The sequence below is a fragment of the Schistocerca cancellata genome, unplaced genomic scaffold (genome assembly GCF_023864275.1).
Source record: "Schistocerca cancellata isolate TAMUIC-IGC-003103 unplaced genomic scaffold, iqSchCanc2.1 HiC_scaffold_676, whole genome shotgun sequence".
In the NCBI taxonomy this organism is placed as follows: domain Eukaryota; kingdom Metazoa; phylum Arthropoda; class Insecta; order Orthoptera; family Acrididae; genus Schistocerca; species Schistocerca cancellata.
In genome coordinates, this window is record NW_026046687.1 from 7,501 (window position 1) to 12,500 (window position 5,000).

A 5,000-nucleotide genomic window follows, 5' to 3' on the forward strand; every position below is an offset into this window, starting at 1 on the left:
AACCTATGTCACCTTAACCTAACCTATGTCACCTTAACCTAACCTATGTCACCTTAACCTAACCTATGTCACCTTAACCTAACCTATGTCACCTTAACCTAACCTATGTCACCTTAACCTAACCATCTTGCACCTTAACCTAACCTATGTCGCCTTAACCTAACCTCTGTTGCACCTTAACCTAACCTGTGTTGCACCTTAACCTAACCTGTGTTGCACCTTAACCTAACCTGTGTTGCACCTTAACCTAACGCAATTTGCACCGCAATGTAACGCAATTTGCACCGCAATGTAATGCAATTTGTACCGCAATCTACCCCAAGTTGTACCGCAATCTACCCCAAGTTGTACCGCAATCTACCCCAAGTTGTACCGCAATCTACCCCAAGTTGTACCGCAATCTACCCCAAGTTGTACCGCAATCTACCCCAAGTTGTACCGCAATCTACCCCAAGTTGTACCGCAATCTACCCCAAGTTGTACCGCAATCTACCCCAAGTTGTACCGCAATCTACCCCAAGTTGTACCGCAATCTACCCCAAGTTGTACCGCAATCTACCCCAAGTTGTGCCGCAATCTACCCCAAGTTGTGCCGCAATCTACCCCAAGTTGTGCCGCAATCTACCCCAAGTTGTGCCGCAATCTACCCCAAGTTGTGCCGCATTCTACCCCAAGTTGTGCCGCAATCTACCCCACGTTGTGCCTTAACCTAACCCACGTTGTGCCTTAACCTAACCCACGTTGTGCCTTAACATAACCCACGTTGTGCCTTAACATAACCCACGTTGTGCCTTAACCTAACCCACGTTGTGCCTTAACCTGCTCTGTAAATGGCATATGACACGTTACATTAATGTATTGTTGTCCAACCGCAAACCCGCTCAGAATGTTGTGTACACAGCTACGTGTCATCTCCCCATAACAGCTGTATTGCAGTGTGGTACGCCATAGAGACGTGTGGGAGTAATGGACGCAGTGGATGGCGATCAGCATGAGCCGTCTGTTCATGTAGTGGCGCGTGTATGCAGACATAGTAGTCTCTTCTCACACAATGTGATAGCACGGTGTCCCGCGTTCCACATCTGCGACATGCTACAGAGGCCGGTTGACAGTTCGTCGCGCAATGGACATCGCATACGTACGGGGGCACCTTCCACGTGCCCTCTAGTCGGGCACATTTTGTTGCGTGGATGTGAGCGGATGTAGTGTGTCTTGACACCTGACAGGCAGGCATGCAATAATAGTTGACTTTGCAAACGGGGATGGACGTGGACGTGTACGTTTACTGGTGACGTTACGCAAATGAACAACTGGTAACCCGTTGTGGTGCGGTTGATCTTGCTGGAGGTACATCTGTGAGGGCAACGATCGGTACAGCTATGACGCGGTTGTGTCAGCGATACCCACCACACCAATGAACGTGAATGTGGATCTGGGTGTGAAGCGATACGCGGCTGTGGGTGGGTGGGACTGTCCCCGGCCGGTGAGGGGGGGGGCCGCCCGGCGTGCTGGCCGCGCGGTGCGTGGGCGCACGCGCTACAGCCGGCTGGTGGGGGCGCCCAGTGGCAGGCGCGCCGGCCGACGGACGCGGCAGGCGGCGCAGCTGCGCGCCGGGGCACCCTGCGCGCGGCGCCGTGCAGCCAAAGTGGGTCCTCGCCGGCCCGGTGCGAAGCGCGGTGGACATCTGCAGTGTGCTGGTCCGATTGAGGACTGTGTGCGTTGAGGATGCGCCGCCGCCCGGCACTCGGCGCCGCGACGCCGTCTGCTGCTCGGTCGCCCCAGCGGTTCTCGCTGGTGGTTTGTATCGCAGTTGTGCAGACGTGTTGGCACGTGCGCTGTGCTGGGAGAGTTCGCTTCGGCACCCACGTGGGGCCTTTGCCCTTCTGTGGCGCTGGCGTTGGAGCTGCCGGTCACCGTAGGTGGCGCGTGTTGTCTCCCGCCGGCAATGCCACGACAGCACGCTCCCGGGCCTCTGTCGGCAGGCGGCAAGCTCAGTTGGGAGCACGGGTGGTCGCACCTAAAGCGTCTACTCGCCTAACTCCGGGCGATTGCGCTCTCTCGAACCCGACCAAGTACTTAGGACGGCGCTGCGCGCCGCCGGGGACCTGAGAGGGTTTCGAGGTGTGATTGTGCAGGGAGCTCAGCCTCCTCCTGTTTGCAGAATAATTGAGCGGACGCTTGCGTGTTCGCGCGGGCCCCCGGACACACTCCCGGGCGGCCGGCTGCTCAGCTCTAGTTGACGCAGCTCCCTGGTTGATCCTGCCAGTAGTCATATGCTTGTCTCAAAGATTAAGCCATGCATGTCTCAGTACAAGCCGCATTAAGGTGAAACCGCGATTGGCTCATTAAACAGTTATGGTTCCTTAGATCGTACCCACGTTACTTGGATAACTGTGGTAATCTAGAGCTAATACATGCAAACAGAGTCCCGACCAGAGATGGAAGGGACGCTTTTATTAGATCAAAACCAATCGGTCGGCTCGTCCGGTCCGTTTGCCTTGGTGACTCTGAATACTTTGGGCTGATCGCACGGTCCTCGTACCGGCGACGCATCTTTCAAATGTCTGCCTTATCAACTGTCGATGGTAGGTTCTGCGCCTACCATGGTTGTAACGGGTAACGGGGAATCAGGGTTCGATTCCGGAGAGGGAGCCTGAGAAACGGCTACCACATCCAAGGAAGGCAGCAGGCGCGCAAATTACCCACTCCCGGCACGGGGAGGTAGTGACGAAAAATAACGATACGGGACTCATCCGAGGCCCCGTAATCGGAATGAGTACACTTTAAATCCTTTAACGAGTATCTATTGGAGGGCAAGTCTGGTGCCAGCAGCCGCGGTAATTCAGCTCCAATAGCGTATATTAAAGTTGTTGCGGTTAAAAAGCTCGTAGTTGGATTTGTGTCCCACGCTGTTGGTTCACCGCCCGTCGGTGTTTAACTGGCATGTATCGTGGGACGTCCTGCCGGTGGGGCGAGCCGAAGGCGTGCGACCGCCTCGTGCGTGTTCGTGCGTCCCGAGGCGGACCCCGTTGAAATCCTACCAAGGTGCTCTTTATTGAGTGTCTGGGTGGGCCGGCACGTTTACTTTGAACAAATTAGAGTGCTTAAGCAGGCAAGCCCGCCTGAATACTGTGTGCATGGAATAATGAATAGGACCTCGGTTCTATTTTGTTGTTTTCGGAACCCGAGGTAATGATTAATAGGGACAGGCGGGGGCATTCGTATTGCGACGTTAGAGGTGAAATTCTTGGATCGTCGCAAGACGAACAGAAGCGAAAGCATTTGCCAAGTATGTTTTCATAATCAAGAACGAAAGTTAGAGGTTCGAAGGCGATCAGATACCGCCCTAGTTCTAACCATAAACGATGCCAGCCAGCGATCCGCCGCAGTTCTCCGATGACTCGGCGGGCAGCCTCCGGGAAACAAAGCTTTTGGTTCCGGGGGAAGTATGGTTGCAAAGCTGAAACTTAAAGGAATTGACGGAAGGGCACCACCAGGAGTGGAGCCTGCGGCTTAATTTGATCAACACGGGAAACCTCACCAGGCCTCGGACACCGGAAGGATTGACAGATTGATAGCTCTTTCTTGATTGCGTGGGTGGTGGTGCATGGCCGTTCTTAGTTGGTGGAGCGATTTGTCTGGTTAATTCCGATAACGAACGAGACTCTAGCCTGCTAACTAGTCGCGTGACATCCTTCGTGCTGTCAGCGATTACTTTTCTTCTTAGAGGGACAGGCGGCTTCTAGGCCGCACGAGATTGAGCAATAACAGGTCTGTGATGCCCTTAGATGTTCTGGGCCGCACGCGCGCTACACTGAAGGAATCAGCGTGTCTTCCTAGGCCGAAAGGTCGGGGTAACCGCCTGAACCTCCTTCGTGCTAGGATTGGGGCTTGCAATTGTTCCCCATGAACGAGGAATTCCCGTAAGCGCGAGTCATAAGCTCGCGTTGATTACGTCCCTGCCCTTTGTACACACCGCCCGTCGCTACTACCGATTGAATGATTTAGTGAGGTCTTCGGACTGGTACGCGGCATCGACTCTGTCGTTGCGATGCTACCGGAAAGATGACCAAACTTGATCATTTAGAGGAAGTAAAAGTCGTAACAAGGTTTCCGTAGGTGAACCTGCGGAAGGATCATTACCGACTAGACTGCATGTCTTTCGATGTGCGTGTCGTGTCGCGCAACACGCTACCTGTACGGCAGCAGCCGTGCGCCGCGTGCGGAACCACGCGTGCCTCTCAAAACTAACTGAAAAATGTTGTGTGGTACGAGCGCTGAAGCTCTGGAGCGGCTGGCCTGCGGCACCTGGCGCTGGCGCCGGTTTTGAATGACTTTCGCCCGAGTGCCTGTCCGCTCCGGTGTGGAGCCGTACGACGCCCATCGGCCGTGAGGCCGTTGGACACAGAACGCTGGAACAGGGGCCGTCAAACGCCTCAGTCCCGCCTATGCAACTGTTTTGAAAGAGACAGTGGAAACTAACAGAAAAGATCACCCGGGACGGTGGATCACTCGGCTCGTGGGTCGATGAAGAACGCAGCAAATTGCGCGTCGACATGTGAACTGCAGGACACATGAACATCGACGTTTCGAACGCACATTGCGGTCCATGGATTCCGTTCCCGGGGCCACGTCTGGCTGAGGGTCGGCTACGTATACTGAAGCGCGCGGGCGTTTGTCACGCTTCGGAGACCTGGGAGTGTCGTGGCCGCCTGTGGGGCCGGCCGCGTCTCCTCAAACGTGCGATGCGCGCCCGTCGCCTGGCGGTTCGCATACCGGTACTTTTCTCGGTAGCGTGCACAGCCGGCTGGCGGTGTGGCGTGCGACACCTCGTACAACGACCTCAGAGCAGGCGAGACTACCCGCTGAATTTAAGCATATTACTAAGCGGAGGAAAAGAAACTAACAAGGATTCCCCAGTAGCGGCGAGCGAACAGGGAAGAGTCCAGCACCGAACCCCGCAGGCTGCCGCCTGTCGTGGCATGTGTGTTTGGGAGGGT

At 55.3% G+C, this 5,000-nt stretch overlaps 3 non-coding genes across 3 annotated transcripts in view; all 3 read left to right on the forward strand.

The window, feature by feature from the left end:
- Nucleotides 1-2,246: 2,246 nt before the first annotated feature.
- On the forward strand, nt 2,247-4,142 carry LOC126139111 (small subunit ribosomal RNA). The gene has a single exon (XR_007528560.1). It is a non-coding gene; the product is annotated as a small subunit ribosomal RNA (ribosomal RNA).
- Nucleotides 4,143-4,492: 350 nt separating this feature from the next.
- LOC126139106 (5.8S ribosomal RNA) lies at nt 4,493-4,648 on the forward strand. Its single transcript, XR_007528555.1, has one exon. It is a non-coding gene; the product is annotated as a 5.8S ribosomal RNA (ribosomal RNA).
- Nucleotides 4,649-4,838: 190 nt separating this feature from the next.
- LOC126139117 (large subunit ribosomal RNA) overlaps nt 4,839-5,000 on the forward strand; it is a 4,227-nt gene continuing 4,065 nt past the window's right edge. Inside the window, exon 1 of the ribosomal RNA XR_007528565.1 lies at nt 4,839-5,000. This exon is cut by the window's right edge and continues 4,065 nt beyond it. This is a non-coding gene — a ribosomal RNA (large subunit ribosomal RNA).